Source organism: Dipodomys ordii, unplaced genomic scaffold (assembly GCF_000151885.1).
Source record: "Dipodomys ordii isolate 6190 unplaced genomic scaffold, Dord_2.0 Scaffold38, whole genome shotgun sequence".
Taxonomy (NCBI): Eukaryota; Metazoa; Chordata; class Mammalia; order Rodentia; family Heteromyidae; genus Dipodomys; species Dipodomys ordii.
This window is the reverse complement of record NW_012267254.1, coordinates 8,609,259-8,627,060: the sequence shown is the minus strand read 5'-3', so window position 1 is coordinate 8,627,060 and position 17,802 is coordinate 8,609,259.

Below are 17,802 nucleotides of genomic sequence, written 5' to 3'. Positions count from 1 at the left end.
TATATATATATATACATACATATATATATATATATATATATATATATATATATATATATTCCCCTGTGGGGCCTGAACTCTAGGCCTGGGCGCTGTCCCTCAGCTCTTCAACTCAAGGCTAGCACTGAACTACTTGAGCCACTGCGCCACTTCTGGCTTTTTCTGTTTATGTGGTGCTGAGGAATTGAACCCAGGGCCTCGTGCATGGAAGCACTCTACCACTGAGTCACCTTCCCAGCCTCCTTATTTTCCATGTTTTGGAGCTCGTTTACGTAAGTATATTATTTTATATAAATATGAAGAGGTGTTTAGGCATTGTACCTTTGTGTTTCTCTCCAAGAGTATCCTCTTTGGGTCTCACTGTGTGTATCTAGAATCCTGTATAATTTGTCATATCCCAGTTCATTTTACATTTAACTTATGCATATTAGAGAGAATATGTGCTTTGTCTCTCTGAGCTTGGTTAACCCTATTTGACATGATTCGTTCTAGTTCCATGCATTTCCCTGCAAATGACATTATGTTATTCTTTCTAATGACTGTGTGAAATTTCACTGTGTATAGGTACCACAGTTTTTGGATCCACTCATTGATTGTGGTGCATCGTGGCTGTTTCTATACCTTGGCTATTGTAAATTTTGTGGTGGTGAACATGGATGTGCAGGTGTCCTTACCATATCCTGGCTCATGATTCTCAGGGTTGAGGCCTAGGAATGGTATGGCTGGGTGTTAGGATTCTTACAAAATTCTATTTTCTATTACTGAGAATCAAGTTTCTATAATCTACTGCCTCCTTAGCCTCACCATTTTGATATAAGAATACAATTCAGTTTCAACACGTGCAAAATAAAACAATATTCACTCTTCTATTTAACCTAGTTATGTTGTGGCATTCCTAACAATTTGTGATTGATAAAATAAAACAAACACTGAAAAAATAAAAACTAAATCCTTGTCCTGAACATGTACATACCATAAAATTCTACTTCTTACTTAAACCTCTCATTCATATATGCATTTCTGTCTGTATTAACATCATCACAATACATGGTTTGAAATATTTATGGGCTAAAATGGATAAATATATTAGTAATTAGAACAAGTATTATGAATGTACATTTGTGAAATTTATTATTTTCTCTAGGTTATTTCAATAAAATAGAAGAAAAACCTGGAAAGAAAAGTTGTTGCCAGGTACTGCGAAACTATAATTTATGTTTATAACTTGGGATTCATTTTATAGAAATTGAGGACTTGGGTCGTTTTGTTGTTATATTTTGTTTTGGTAAAGACCAGCAATATATGTTGGAAACATTATTAAAGAAAAGTATGTGTACCATGATGATAATAAAGAGACCCTGAGTTCAAGCCCCAAGACTGGCACAAAAACATTGTCCCCTTATTCAGTAAAATTACCTATGGCAAATATCATCAGGAGAGTAGAAAATACTGCCTTTGGAAGTCAACTGAATATTGTTTAATCTATTGTTTCCTTTCATAAGTTGTCTTACTATTATAAAGTCAATTTATCATAAATGACGGTTTTTATTTATGATTATTAGAAACATACACATGTAATATATTTCTACTTATTAGCTCTAAAAGTTAGCTGTGTCAGTATTAATGTTATAAATTTCATGCTTTAGTTAGTCTCATTAGATTGACTGCAAGCTATTGGTCAAACAAAACAACATCTTCAGGTTTTAGTTTTCTTGTTTATATCAATGAATATATTTTTGTGATATATCATATCAGTATGCAAAAATGTTGCTATTTTTAATAGTAAATGGAGATGTACGTTTTTAAATAAGACTAACCTTAGTACAGTTAATACACAGTAACTTTGTAATGATTGATCAGAAAGTAAAAAATATCCTTTTGTAGTAGCACGTACCAATGGGAAGAGGAAAGGCTAACTAAGAGAGTAATTGAAGATTAATGTAGTTGAAGAAATTTATTTTTATGCACAACAATAGAAAAATGAAATACATTGAAATTGTTTCATAGTAGAGGTAAGAGGGTAAGAAAGTGTGACAAAGGAGGCAAGGGTGATGGGTACATCCTATGCATGTACAGAAATGCTACAATAAAAGCCCCCTAATGTATGCTCATAGAAAAACAATCATTTGCTATATTTCACATATATATACTATAATTGTTATAGTTCCATAATTCTCTTACAAGTGATTATAAATTATGCTTTAATTTAGCTACAAAGATATAATGAAATAAATATCTTCTCTTATTTAAATATACTGGCAAGATAGACTCAAAGAGTAGAATTAGCTGGATCAAATGCCTAGTTTAAAATGTAAAATTGTTCTCAGAGAACTTGCACATCGAATTATTTCTAAGCATAGAATATTTCCAGAGCTTTTGATATTTCTCAAACCAGTACATATTAATATATTAGTAACACCTATATTTTATTATTATTCCTTAATTTACAGAAAATGTATATTTTTTTAGAAAATGTATATTATTTGCTAAGATTTTTAATCTCAATTATATTTTATTTACATATTTATGCTCTCAACATATTATAGAAATAAGATTTTATTCTATCAGTTTAGGTTTTAGTGAATGAATAAATTTCTAGTGTTTCTCAATTTGTAATTTTATTAAAATTATCAAACTTTCTTTTTCTTTTTCTTTTTCTTTATTTTTATTTTTTATTGTGAAAATACCGTACAGAGGGGTTACAAGTACATGGGTAAGGCAATGAGTATATTTCTTATCAAGCATTGTTGCCTCCTCCTTTGTTTCCCCTTCCCATCCCTTCCCATCTCCCCCACCCCAACCCCTCCGCGCCAAAGTTGTAAAGTTCGTTTTTCGACATAACGACTTGTACATATTGTTGCGATGGGTCCACCTTCCCCTCCACAAATTATATCTACATCAAATACAATGAAAACAGGGGTTATACCATGGGGTAAAGACATACAAAGCAACAAAGAAATATTTTATAAATATGTTAGAAACAATTGCAAGAAAGAAAAAAAAATTTGAGTCCTTATTTTGGGGTTCATTTTGCTTAACATAAACTTATCTGACCATTTCTGCTTGTCTCAGATATATGCTAGTTATTGCAAATAAGGGAAACCATAGGACCTATGTTTCTTTGGGCCTGGCTTACTTCACTTAATATAATTTTTTCCAAGTTTTTCCATTTCCAGAGTTCAAGACCCATGACCAACCCAATAAAAATAAATAAATGGATAAATAAATAAATAAACATTATCAAACTTTATCAATATTCATCCATGAATATTTGTTGGACAATTTAATTGTGGAAGTATTACTTGAGATGAACAGGAATCTAAGTCTTCTAGACATCTCTAATGCAATGATCACTTTTATTTTCAACTAAAAGCATTAGCACTAAACACTAAGGTTCTAAGTAACAAAAACATGAGAGAAACATGAACTTTGTATTTCTGAAGCTGGCTCCAGTTACATCCATTGCCCAGCAAATTTCGTGACTGAAATTTCATTATATATACATATTTATAATGATATACATATATATACACGTGTGAACAATGATACGTACATGTATACCACATTTTGTTTATCAGTTATTAGGCATCTGGACTGTTTCCATAGCTTGAATGTTGTGAGTAGTGATGCAGTGAACATGGGTATATAAGTATCTCTACAGTATCCTGAGTTACACTTAAATACGTTCCTAAAAATAGTACGACTTAGAACACATGATAGCTAGAAAAATACATGTGAAGTCATACAAATATATGTTTATACATACGTGTATATATAATAAATGCATATGCATGCACACATACATATATGGGCACACATAAATGTATATTTATATATCCAAAGACAATATACAATATTCATTGTAATGGTAAAATTTGAGATTGAAAGAAGGAAAGAGAATGTAAGAGAATGAACAAAAACTGCATTGAAAAAAAAACTGCATTGAACAAGGCAATGCATCTGTTAATGAAGATAGCAAATGAAACTCTATGAAAGCTATTGTGTAATAGAGGTAGTGGGGATAGGGAGACTTAGAGTAAATGAGGGGAAGGTGGTCCATTTGATTAACACACTGTGTATGAATGTGCAAAAGAACAGGATGAAAATACTCTGAACAATTAACATACACCATACAATGAATGACAAGTATATAAAACAGGCCCAGTCCGAGATGGAGGGTACTAATGTAAGGAATGAGAGCAAGTGCAGATGGTGAAGGAGGATGAATATGATCAAAGTACTTATGTACCTATGTGAAAATGGGCCAATGAAGCCTATTGAGATAGGTGTGGGAAGGGAGAGGGGAAATGAAAGAGTGGTAGAGTGTGGGGGCAATGAATGTATAATATTGTGCAATATACATTCATATGTCAAAGTTAAACCTGCTTGTACACATAATTGATTCTTTTAAAACAGTTAAAGGAAAATCCTTCAAATGAATTGTACATGCTTAGAGTAGTTATGTAGCATTTTTTAACTAAAGGAATGAATTTATTACTAAGTGAATTTAATTCACAAAAGTAATTTCCCCTACTATATATGATATTGTTGGGTTCTGTGGTATTTTCTTTTTTTTCTCTTTTCCTTTAAAATTATCTTTAAGTAGTTAGACAAATGAGTTGTCATTTAACAAAGCAGCTTATGAATACAATGCATTTTGGTCAATATCATCCCTTTCTTCATTCTCACCCAGTGTTTCCCTCATTCTTCTAAATAATGTAATATATACATTATATTCTTGACTACATTCTCCCCTTCTTCTTCTCTTCATTTGTTTATTCCTTTACTGTTGACCATATCCACCCCTTTCAAGTACCCACTTTCTGGTGTTTTATTTTTCTAACCTTTGATTTTGCCTTTTTAAGGAATTATACTACTTGAGATGTCCCTTGAATCTATTGTATTTCAGTTAATACATTCTTATACACTTGCATACCACCAAACATATTTACTTATAAGTTTATAAGGTAAAGCTAGCTTCCACATAAAAGTAAAATATGCATTCTTTGAATCTGGGCCTGATTTACTTCACTTAACTTAATTTTTCCAGTTCTTCCCATTTCTTTAGAAATGGCACAATATAAATCTTCTTAATGAACAAGTAAAATTCCATTGTGTATATATACACATTTTCCTGATCCATTTATCCATTGAGGGGCATCTGGACTGATTTCATACCTGGCTATGTGGTGAATAGTGCTACAAAATGAAATGCTTTGTTAATATTTTCTCTAGAAATATTCGTCAACTGACAACCAGTTGAGCCCAACGATTTATTGGGAATCCTATCCCCTCTTGACCTCTTTCAGAGTTGGTAAAGACAGCATAGGAAAGCTCTTTTATATTATGATTAAACACCAAAATTCCTGTGGTGGTTCTATGTAATTTATGTCTTGTTCTAGTTATAAGTTAAGTAAGACAATAAAGTGTATAATTTGTGAGAATGACTCATAAGCTGCTGTACTTATGTGAGATTTATAAAGAGCATACCACCCCTTTGTTACCATGTTCCTAAACATATAAATACATTTCAGATAACAGTTTAGCACAGATAAACATATATAAGCTAACCCTATTTGAGGCTTATTAGATGAGTACTGTGGGTGGGTAACAAGAAATCAACAAAAATCAATTTCCTATCTTGTATATATTTTTATTTATTTAGATAAACAGAGATTTTATTAAAGTAGATAAAAGGAATAAACTCAATGATATCTTGATTTATAGGAGCAAAACAAAACGTGACAAACACATGCTTAAAATATGATCAAATATTAGTGTATAAGTGAGTTTGGAAGTAGAGAAAATATTAAGCATTAAACTCCTTTTTTCAGGTATATATGTTCTGAATGAGAAATAATGTTTATGTTATTTTGACTACTATGGGTAAAAACATTACTGGTACATGGAAAAAAGATATTTTGACTGTGTTTATTCTCTGCAATAAAAGTAGGTAAGAAATTGAATAGAATTCTATCATTATTCAAATTCATTGAACCCTCATTTTTATTGTGAAAATACTGTACAGAAGGGTTACAATTACATGGGCAAGATAATGAGTACATTTCTTATCAAGCATTGTAGCCTCCTCCTTTGTTTCCACTTCCCAACCCTTCCCATCCTCCCCTCCCCACCCAATCCTCCTCCCCCTCCTCCCTGCCACCAAAGTTGTAAAGTTCGTTTTCGACATAAGGACTTGTTCATCTCATTGTTGCAATGGGTCCACCTGTATCCCTATTTAAAGGATTTGTTTTTTCCATTCCCCTCCACAAATTATACCCACATCAAATACAGTGAAAACATGGGTTATACAGTGGGGGAGGGACATATAAAGCAACAAAGAAATAATCTTATAAATGTGTTAGAAACAATCGCATGAAAGAAAAAAGTCGGTGCGGGGGGGGGGGGGGAGGGGGGGGAGGGGGAGGTTTGGGGTTGGGGGGGGGGGGGGAAGGGGGAGAAGGAGAAGGATTGGGATTGGGGGGGAGGGGGGAGGCTGGGAAGGGATGTGAAGGGTAAACAAAGGAGGAGGCTGCAATACTTGGTAAGAAATGTACGCATTATCCTGCCCATGTAATTGTAACTCCTCTGTACAGCATGTTCACAAATAAAATAATTTTTTTTTAAAAAAAGCATTTGAATATATACCTTAGGTGAACCCTCATATTCTTGAAGTTATAATATCTACTTATTTTTAGTTATATGAAAATCCTTATGACATATACATAATGTTCCTCTTGATTTTATTTTTTTTAAACTTTATAGTACTTTCTAATGACACTGGAAAATTATAAGGAAATTTTAAATCAGCTTAAAAAATCCCTCTGTACATGGGGTCATATGTAGAATACTGATTACACTTAGAACTTTACAGTTATAGTATTTCTAAAAATATGTTTTCAAAGGGAAAATAAGATTTGTCTACAAATGCTAATATGTTCAACTTCTATAATCATTTTTATCACACACAACTGCTCCTGTCATAAATCTCATTGTTTCCATTCCTATTTACTGTATCAGAAGTCAACATTAACCAGAGAAGTTGCCACCAAAGATAAATTGGGAGAATTTGATAAAAGTAAATTGCAAGTACAAAAATCTCTGTGAAGACCCTATGTAAATAGATGTATGCTAATAAAATGCTTAAATATTAGAATTTCATTTGATGTTAACCCTCTGAGGGCAAGTTTCATTGCATTTTCAGAATTTATCTTATGTTTGATTTACCTGGGACAATTGTCAGTGCCATATATGGGATATAGAATGATGAAGGTAGGTAGATTTTTAAAAAAATTACTAGAAGAAATCAAGGTAAAAGAAGTTAAGGTAAGGCTGGGAAGGTGGCTCAGTGATAGAGCGCTTGCCTTGCATGCATGAGGCCCTGGGTTCGATTCCTCAGCACCACATAAGCAAAAAGGAAAAAGCCGGAAGTGGCGCTGTGGCTCAAGTGGTAGAGCGCTAGCCTTGAGATGAAGAGCTGAGGGGCAGAGCTCAGGCTCAGAGTTCAGGCCCCACGACTGGAAGCCCCCCCCCCAAAAAAAAAGAAGTCAAGGTAAAAGAAGAACATTTTTGTGGACTAGATAAGGCTTTGGGAAAGCTGAATCAGAGAATATTGCAAAGATATAAACCTATTAGTCTACTGCTCATTGAAATTTCGATGAGGACAAAAATTCTATCATGTTATCCAAGAGGAGAAATGTAACTATAGATATCCTTTGTAAAAGAACCAGGCTTATTTGAGAGGAAAAAAAGAGAAATAAAATTGGAGCTATTTGTTATAATTTAACTGATTATCTCTGACTGGATAAAATAGCATTAAACATACTATAAAACAATATCAAGAATATAAAACTACATGGTCAAAACGCCTGTTTTCACTGTATTTGATGTCGATATAAATTGAGGAGGGGAAGGGAAAAAAGCAAATGTTTAAATAGGGATACAGTTTGATCCATTGTAACAATGAAATGTCCAAGACACTCTGTTGAAAAATGAACTTTACAATTTAGGTGGGGAGAGGGGGGAGACTATAGTTGTGGAGGTGGGAGGGAAGAGAGTGTAGGGGAAATACAAAGTAGGAGGTAACAATGCTTGATAAGAAATGTACTCATGACCTTGCTCATGTAACTGTAACCCCTCTGTACAGTATTTTTACAATAAAAAATGTATTTTAAAAAATAAATAAAATTCAGTAAATAGAACTTTCTTTCTCTAATATTATTTCTAAGATAAATTTTGAAAGTGAATCTGTTTATCTATCTATATACATATTCACATAGATATATAGTTATATAGAATCTTCTTTTTTATAAGTGTTGTACATCTATATACACTTATATATCACACTGAAAAATAAAATTCCAAGAGCATTTAGGATATAAACTAGAAATTTTATACTCTGATACCCTCAACTAAAAATAAGAACAATATTCTGTCTTAAGGAGAATAGAAAGTGTTTATTTTGGGAGCTTTCACTGGGTGAGAAAACTGAATAACAGCAAGTCTACTTTAAAGTCATTCTAAATATAACCTCAACAGTTCAGATATTAGAAAATAAATTAAGTGAAATACTGATAAATTTTCAAAGAAGGTTATCAGGAAGGTGGCAAATGTAACAATGATGTTACGTTGATGTTAAAGACAACACTCCAAAGCAAGAATGACCTGGTAGAAATATACAATTTTGGTGACCCACCCAGCATTTCCTGACAAATAGCTTCATTTCTGACACAAAGGCAAAGTATCAGATCAAGGAAGAAATACGAATTAAATAGAAACAGGGAGAGCTTTTTAGAATGCCTCAAATTCAACATAAAACCAGCAACAAATCATCTGGAATTCTTCTGTGAGATTGGTTCTTTGCAAGTCAGTGGAATATTACAGGTGACTAGATGAAAGAGGTACCAAATGTACTGCCACTGTTCTCATTCTGATCATAAAATAATGTTCAACATTTGGGTGCGTTCTTTAGTATAGTTATTCCTATAATAGAAATTAAAACATGAAAATCTTCATGTAGAATTCATCACTAACTGCTTAATATGAATAATGTTATTGACATTAACACATCAGTATGTTTTGGGCATTTGTGAATGAATTGTGCTTTGGCAGCACATGTACTATAATTGGATTGATACTGATTTTCCTGTGTAAGTGAGATTCCAAACATTAATAGCTTTATACTGTCCAAAATCTCTTCCTAAATTATAATATCCAAACCAATGTATTGAAATGTTTCCTTTAATTTTCCATATGTCTATATTTAGTTCTTTCATTGCTCCCAGGACCCAAATTCATATGTGAAATTTTTATATTCTGTTTCATAAGTCTATTTGAATTTTAAATTGTATATGTCCCTCATAAACCTAAATACTTAGGTGGAATCATAAATTACTCAAGTTTTCTAACTTCCATTCTTCTAGCTCATTGTCAAATGAGGTTGACTCTTCTAAATAAATCTCAAATATATCAATATCTTTATCTACATATATATTAACTACATATCTACATTACAATCCTAAAACTAGTCATTATTAAAATTTACTTAGAGTATTGCAATAGTCCTTTTTATCTACTGCCCTGTTCCCACCATTGAGCCTACTCTAATTCATTGCCAACCTCCCAGTGGTAATGATTTATAAGCAAGAGAATTCTTCCAATAGTCAATCTTATATTTATTGTCAAGGTGATTTACAGAGGGGTTACAGTTACATAAGTAAGGTAATAAATACATTTCTTATCAAACTTGTTACCCCTTTCCTCATTTTTCTCCTACTTTCCCTCCCCTCTACCTCAACCCTTAATTCGTACCAATCATTTCCAACATACTGTCTTATGTATATCACTGTTGCATTGGTTCCCCCCTTGTCCTTTGTCTCACCATTCTATTGTTCCCCTTCCCTTCCCTAATTCAAATAAATGTCTATACATACCAGGGTTCCAAAATCAATTACAGTGATAACAGCGGATATACCATAGCGGGAAGAACATTCAAAAGAAGCAAAAATATCACATAGTACATTGAAAACAACAACAAAGAAAAAGCTCTTGTGTCCCTGTCTTGGAGTTTATTTCCCTTAGCGTCATCTTATAAAGTCATATGTAAATAGCTATTGAGCTATTGTGCTCATCTGCTAAGATGATGCTAGACATATACTAATTCTTGCAAATAAGGGAAACCATAGGACCTATATTTCTTTGGGTCTGGCTTACTTCACTTAATATGACTTTTTTCCAAGTCTTTCCATTTCCTAACAAATGGGGCAGTGTCATTCTTTCTGATGGAGGCATAGAACTCCAGTGTGTGTGTGTGTGTGTGTGTGTGTGTGTGTGTGTGTGTGTGTGTACATACCACATTTTCTTGATCTATTCATCTACTGAGGGGCATCTGGGTTGGTTCCATATCTTAGCTATGGTAAATAATGCTGTGATAAACATAGTTGTGCTGGTAGCATTAGTGTGACCTTGTGGTTATTTGGGTAAATGCCCAGAAGTGTGATTGCTGGCTCATAGGGGAGCTCTAGGTGGATTCTTTTGATGGAACCTCTATACTTCTTTCCAGAATGGTTGAACAAGTTTACACTCCCACCAGCATTGCAGTGGGGTTCCCTTTTCACCACATCTCCATCAACATTTTTTGTTATTAGATTTCTTGATTATAGCTATTCTAATTGGGGTGAGGAGGAATCTCAATGTTGCTTTGATTTGCATTTCATTTATAGCCAGAGATGTTGAGCATTTCTTCATGTGTCTATTGGCCATTCTTATTTCCTCTTCAGAGAAATCTCTGTTTAAGAATTTATAACTGGGTGTCGGTGGCTCACACCTGTAATCCTAGCTACTAAGGAGGCTAAGATCTGAGGATCGAGGTTCAAAGCCAGTCCATGCAGGAAAGTCCATAAGTCTCAGAACACCAAAAGTGATGCAGTGTCTCAAGTGCTAGAGCACTAGCCTTGAGCTGAAGAGCTGAGGGACAGCGCCCAGGCCCAGAGTTCAAGCCCCATGCCAAAAAAAACCAATTAGCACATTTATTATTTATTAATGAGGCAGTTGTTTTCAATGGTCAATCTTTAGGCCAAACATAAACTGTACAATACAACTATATCTAAAAAAAACTCTTAATTGTTCTACCTATGCTGTCTTTATTTGTATTCCTTCAATACATGAAAACCATGTCAAGTTTAGAATCTGTGTCAGTAATATGTGGATCTTTGTAACTTCAAACCTTTGTCTTGGAAAACAGGTAAATTACACTTAATCAGAGTTCTTGTCAATGAATCAAATCATCCCTACTCACTATTCATCACCTCCCTACTCTTCATACTATGTATGATTAAATGACATTACTTGTTTTAAAATGTGCTATAAGGGAAGAATGAAATTTAAATAATAGGGCCTTTTTTGATACATTAACTTCTGCATCTATACAATTAAAGCAGCGCCTTTCACAATGTACACATCTAAGTAGTAAATGAAATATGATTCTCAGAATAATCCTGTACCTCATCTAATTTTTTATTTTCTTCAAAACACAGTTCACTTCATAGACCTTATAGTTGACATGAATACATTTATCTGTTAGCTTCTTTGTATGTATGTGTGCATCTTGGGGCTTGAACTTAGATCATAGATATTTTCCCTAAGTTTTTTTGCTCAAGGCTAGTGCTCTATAAATTGAGCCATAGCTCCACTTCCATGATTTTTGCTGGTTAATCCGACATAAGAATCCCGTGAGCTTTTTCATTTTGAGAGGCTCAGACTTCACCTGCTGAGTATCTAGGATTACAAGTGTGAACCACCTGTGCCCACGCAGTTTATTTTTCGTATTGTGTATCATAGTCTCAACTGAAATGTAAAAATCATGAGGTTAAGGATTTTATGTCTTCTTATCGAATATTTAACATTGACATATAGATGAGTTCTTGAGCCATTATGAGTTTGATGACTGAAGTAGTAGGTATTTGAATATTATGATACCAACAGTTAAATTTTCTTGAGAATATAATCATAGCAAAATTATGTGTTGCAGATAATAACTCAAGGACACAATTTAATATCTTCTTAATCCCATTTGTTTTATCTTAGATTTTAAGATGCAAATTATTAAAATAATTAATTGGGAAATGGCATACTATTATTGAAAACACTTTTAAAGACATTATTTTTTCTTAATCTGAGTAATTGTCATTGTACTCTATAGCAGTTACCTAATGACAAAAAAGAATTTCCCTTTTTCCTACCACCTACTTCCATGAATTCTGGGATAATTTCAGAGGGAATTCTTCCTTGGGAAAAACAGTGTCACTAGTACAGAGTAATCCTTAATATAATGGCTTTTAATTGCCTTTAATTATTTTATATTTGAATTACTCTACTCTGCAGGACACTTCGAATCATAATAGTAAAAGATGTTATTATAGTGGTTTATTGAAGTACTATGCTCAGCTTTAATTCTGGGAATCACTCAGGTCTAACAGTAGCTGCAAATCATAATAATTACATAACAAAGGTTAAGGGTACATTGAGACCCTGAACAGGACATGAAATATAAACTTTTCAAATTACTTTTTATAAACACTTAAGGCTTTGTTTATTCTCATCCTATTTAGATTGTGACAACCTTCATGTCAATTTCCCAACCATCAGAAACATGGTAAAATACTTTGGAAGTTAACAATAAATTAGTATTTTTCTATTCAAATATTTAAATAATTATATCTTTCTACTTGCAGTTGAAAAACTAGTAAATGTATTTTTTATTAGTAAAGATAGCTTCATTTTTACTAGAACTTTGACCATGATTATTTATGGATTATTTATGTGAATGGTACAGATATTAAAAGCTGGTAGTTTTTGTCTTAAATTCAGTGTTAGAATGTACACCTCCATACCCTATATTTTAGTAAAATGATTATTAAAATTATAGTTTTTAGATATGGTAGGCATAGTGAAAGGAAAATATCAACTATGATACTGAGGTGTTAAGGTGTATCTTTAAAGCACTTTCCAATACTATCAAAATTCACAAATTACTTGCTTATGAAGTAAAATAAAATATATACCATAACCTCACTGAAAGGAAAAATGAGTGTAAGAAGGTGAGCTTGTTTAAAAAATGAGGAAACCCGAAGAATAATTTAATTCCTGAGTTTGTCACAGTAGGTCATAATCTTTTAGAAAACTTTTCCCAGGCTGTATCAATGTTCCAAAGACTAAAATATCCCATGAAAGACAAGAGTATCTATGTGAATAGATTTTGATTTAAAACTATAAGAAAGCTACAAGTCTATGACATCTCTTTTGAAAATACTAGAGACTATGTGTCAGCATACTTAAAACCTCATTTTCTGGGATAATTTTCTTTCAAACGCAGAGAGCAAAGAGCACGTGAATAAAAGAAAAAAAAAACTTGCCACAAAGAAGTATCCTACAAGGGTTCACTATCACTTTCATTTGATGTTTAAAGTGCTGTTTCAGTGCGTACTTTATAAATTTCTTGAACCTCTCTGTTGAACAAATAATCATATCACATTGCATATTTTTGTTAGATATTTCCTTCTGTAAGGATCATGTCCTGAAGGTCAGGAAAATGCTTGCTCAATGAGGAACTGATACTAAGGAGGATACAGCATTCAATAAACATTTCAGAGAAATTTCCCAAGACCTTTTAGACCCACCATCCTCAAGCTAACATATTCTTTGCTGTATTTACCTAAGTCTTGCTTGAATCTTTCCCCTTTCTGTTTTGTTATTATAGCAGTTAAAAATACTTTAATTATATCATTATGCATATCCTATGCCACAAAAATCCTGATCTTAAATCTTTCAGTAAATGCCATGATGTTACTGTGAAATGAAGCTAAGAAGGTAGAAAGTAATATTATGAGTGCTCATTATACCTGAGTCCTTGTTTATACTTATTTCAGATATTTTCTCCTATAATATACATAAAAACTCCAATTCAGTTTCTATTACCCATCATATTTTGGAGAAGAGAAGATAGACACAAGAATGGAAATTACTGCATGAAGTAACACATCCATAAACTCAACAAAGATTTGAGCAAAAGTCTGGATAAGTCCAAACTCTGAGCAATATGTACTTTACCATATAGCTTGTCTCACAGTATATCTTAAATTACTTTCTCTAAAATATGCACATATACTTTTTGCATTTGTCATTTTTGAAATATATATCTTTTCAAATTAATGAAATTAAGTGATGCTAAAAATATGTTTTCTATGGCCAAAATCCTATAGGAAAACAAATATAAATCTGCTCTGTAAATAGGTTGTTTTTATCTAGTAGACAAGTTTTAACTATTTCAGATAAAATTGTCACAAACATACTACACTTCAACAGCTACCTAACTTGTGTGTAATTAACTTGCTAGAAAATTCAATATTAATAAAGAGATATTATAACAAATACAGCAGAAATACAAAGGATTATAAGAAATGAGAATCTAGTAGTAATTGATAGAACCATAGACAAATACTGAAGCATAAAACAAAGAAAATTTGAAAAATGTGTTAATAAATAATGGAATTAAATCAATCATTTAAAATTCTCACATCAAAGAAAAATCCAGGATTCCATGACATCATTACAGAATTCTACTAATCATTTTAAAAGACATGATAAAAAACTTTTTATATCTTCAAAAACTCCAAAGTAGAAGAAAAATTCCAAAATCATCTTTTAAGTCATGTAAAATTATTTTTATCAATGTCAAATTTCAAAAAAGCACTCAAAAATTGCTAGGCACATTTTAGCTTTTATGTATTTATTTTAAGTATTTTATTGCTGTTTTAGAGGTCATATACAGAAGAGTTACAGTTACATGAGTCAGATAACGAGAACAATTATTTTTGAGCCATATCTACTCTTACCTTACTTTATTCCAGTTTTTCCCTCCTATCCCCCGCCCCCTCACAAGATGTGTAGTTCCTTTTCTACATAGTGTTCACTGTTGAAAGAACAAAAGATAATTTTAGTTGCTGTTGTTGAATTTTTTCTTTTCCTTTTGTATTGTTAAGCTTGTTTGTCTTTGGGAGGGTAAGGGTGAGCACAGAAAAGGGTGAACAAACGGTGAACAAATCCAAATTCACTTTTCAATGGCAGCATTACTCTGATAACAATGATAGAAAGGAACACTACAAGAAAAGAAAGCCATAGGCCAACATTTCAGATAAACAAAAAATTGAACAAAATATAGTCATTTGAGTTAAACAATAATCATTAACTATAGTCATATTTAATTTACCCATAGGATGCAAGGGAGGTTAAGTATGCATAAATCAATAAATGCTATATATCCATGAGCTCAAATAAAGGATAAAAACACATCAATTCAATAGAGAAAAAGGTTTTGATCAGCTGAATAGCCTTTGATGATAAAAAGTTCTTGAGAGGAAATATTAGAGGAGAATGATTCAGTATGATAACAGTCACATATTTAAAAGTCCTACAGTTTGCATTAAAATCCACAATTAAAATTTGAAAAGGTTTCCTGTAAGATCAGGAATAAGAAAAAAATGCCCATTCTTTTTTTTTTCTTTTTTGCTTGGGCTGTTTTGTTGTTGTTGTTGTTATGAGCTTTACAATGTTGGTGTGGGGGGGAGGATTAGGTGGGGGGTGAGGCTGGGAAGGGATGTGAAGGGTAAACAAAGGAGGAGGCTGCAATGCTTGATAAGAAATGTACGCATTATCCTGCCCATGTAATTGGAACCCCTCTGTACAGTATGTTCACAAAAAAATAAATAAATCAAATTAAAAAAAATACCATACAGAGGGGTTCCAATTACATGGGCAAAGTTGCAAAGTTCGTTTTTGACATTACAACGTGTACATTGTTGCAATGGGTCCACCTGTATCCTTATTTAAACGACTTGTTTTTCCCCTTCCCCTCCACAAATTATACCGACATCGAATACAGTGAAAGCAAGGGTTAGACTGTGGGAGAGGGACATACAAAGCAACAAAGAAATAATCTTATAAATGTGTTAGAAACAATCGCATGAAAGAAAAAAAATATTTGAATACATATCTTAGGGTTCATTTTCCTAACATCACCTTATCTGACCTTTTCTGCTTGACTCATACATATCTAGATATTGCAAATAAGGGAAACCATGGGACCTATGTTTCTTTGGGCTTGAATTACTTCACTTAATTGTTGCCTCCTCCTTTGTTTTCCCTTCCCATCCCTACCCATCCCCCCTCCCCCTCCCCCCACCCTTCCCCATTCCCTAGGCCAAAGTTGTAAAGTTCATTTTTCGACATAACTTCTTGTACATCTCTTTGTTTCAATGGGTCCACCTGTATCCCTATTTAAATGATTTGTTTTTGCCCTTCCCCTCCACAAATTATACCACATCAAATACAATGAAAGCAGGGGTTATACCGTGGGGGAGGGACATACAAAGCAACAAAGAAATTATCTTATAAATATGTTAGAAACAATGGCAAGAAAGAAAAAAATATATTTGAATACTTATCTTGGGATTCATTTCACCTAACATCAACTTATCTTACCTTTTCTGCTTATTACAGCAGTATTTACCATAGCTAAGCTATGGAACCAACCCAGATGCCCCTCAGTAAATGAATGGATCAAGAAAATGTGGTATATATACACAATGGAATTCTATGCCTCCATCAGAAAGAATGACATTGCCCCATTTGTTAGGAAATGGAAAGACTTGGAAAAATTATATTAAGTGAAGTAAGAAACGCCCAAAGAAACATAGATCCCATGGTTTCCCTTATTTGCAACAACTAGTATATGTCTGAAAATGCCCATTCTTACCATTGCTTATCAACAAAGTAGTAGAAATCATAGGCAAAATAATTATATAAGAGAAAGAAATGAAAGGCACTGTAATAAAGAATTTAAGTCACCTATGTTTGCTGTTAATATAATCTTAATACTGGATTAAATACTAAACCACATCTTTCAAATTTAAATTAAAAAAATAAATGAACAATAAAATTACTTCTGAATTTTAAAAAAGGAAACAAAGCGTTATATGTCATGACATTTTTGTTTAAATTGTATTTATTATGATGTTACAGAAAAGATTTTTGAGGTAGATTGACAGCATAATTTAACAAAAATGACATAGTTTGGGGAATATGTAATCCTTCATTTTGTTAAAAATAACTGATAGCATTTAATCTTGTATAATAATAATAATACAAAATAGTTTTCCACAATTAGAAAATTAGTGAGTTTGTTAAGCAGGACTAATATTCTACATCTTGTTTTGAATTTTATTTTGAAGTCATAAATAGAACACTATACCCCTGTGACAAAATAATCTTTGATGGGATGCTCTTTTCAGAAGCAATGCATTACCTTATCATTTGCCTTAACCATCTTTACAGAGTTGATGGAATTGATTTTTAATTGATTAACTTGCACATTCTGTGGCAATGGTTTTTACAGTATTAGTATATCAAAATAGGGGGAGAAACTATAAGGCAACAATATGGCACATAGCCATGGAGTGTTAACATAGGAAAGACATTTAATTGGCAAGCCCAGAATTGAAGAATGGGAAAGATGAATGATACTGAAAAACAAGTTACAACTGTGAAGAAACATCTCATGTTCATACTATTTTTTATACTATTGCCTTGGGAAGATACATTCTGGCATTTAAATGTGTTTTAGAAAGCAGAAGAGCTATGATACCAGCTGTAAATGCCTCTAAGTTGTGTCTATAATATCAAGAAATGAGAATGCAAATTAATAAGTCTGAATGAAGAAGAAAAACAGCTGTGATCTCTATCACAACA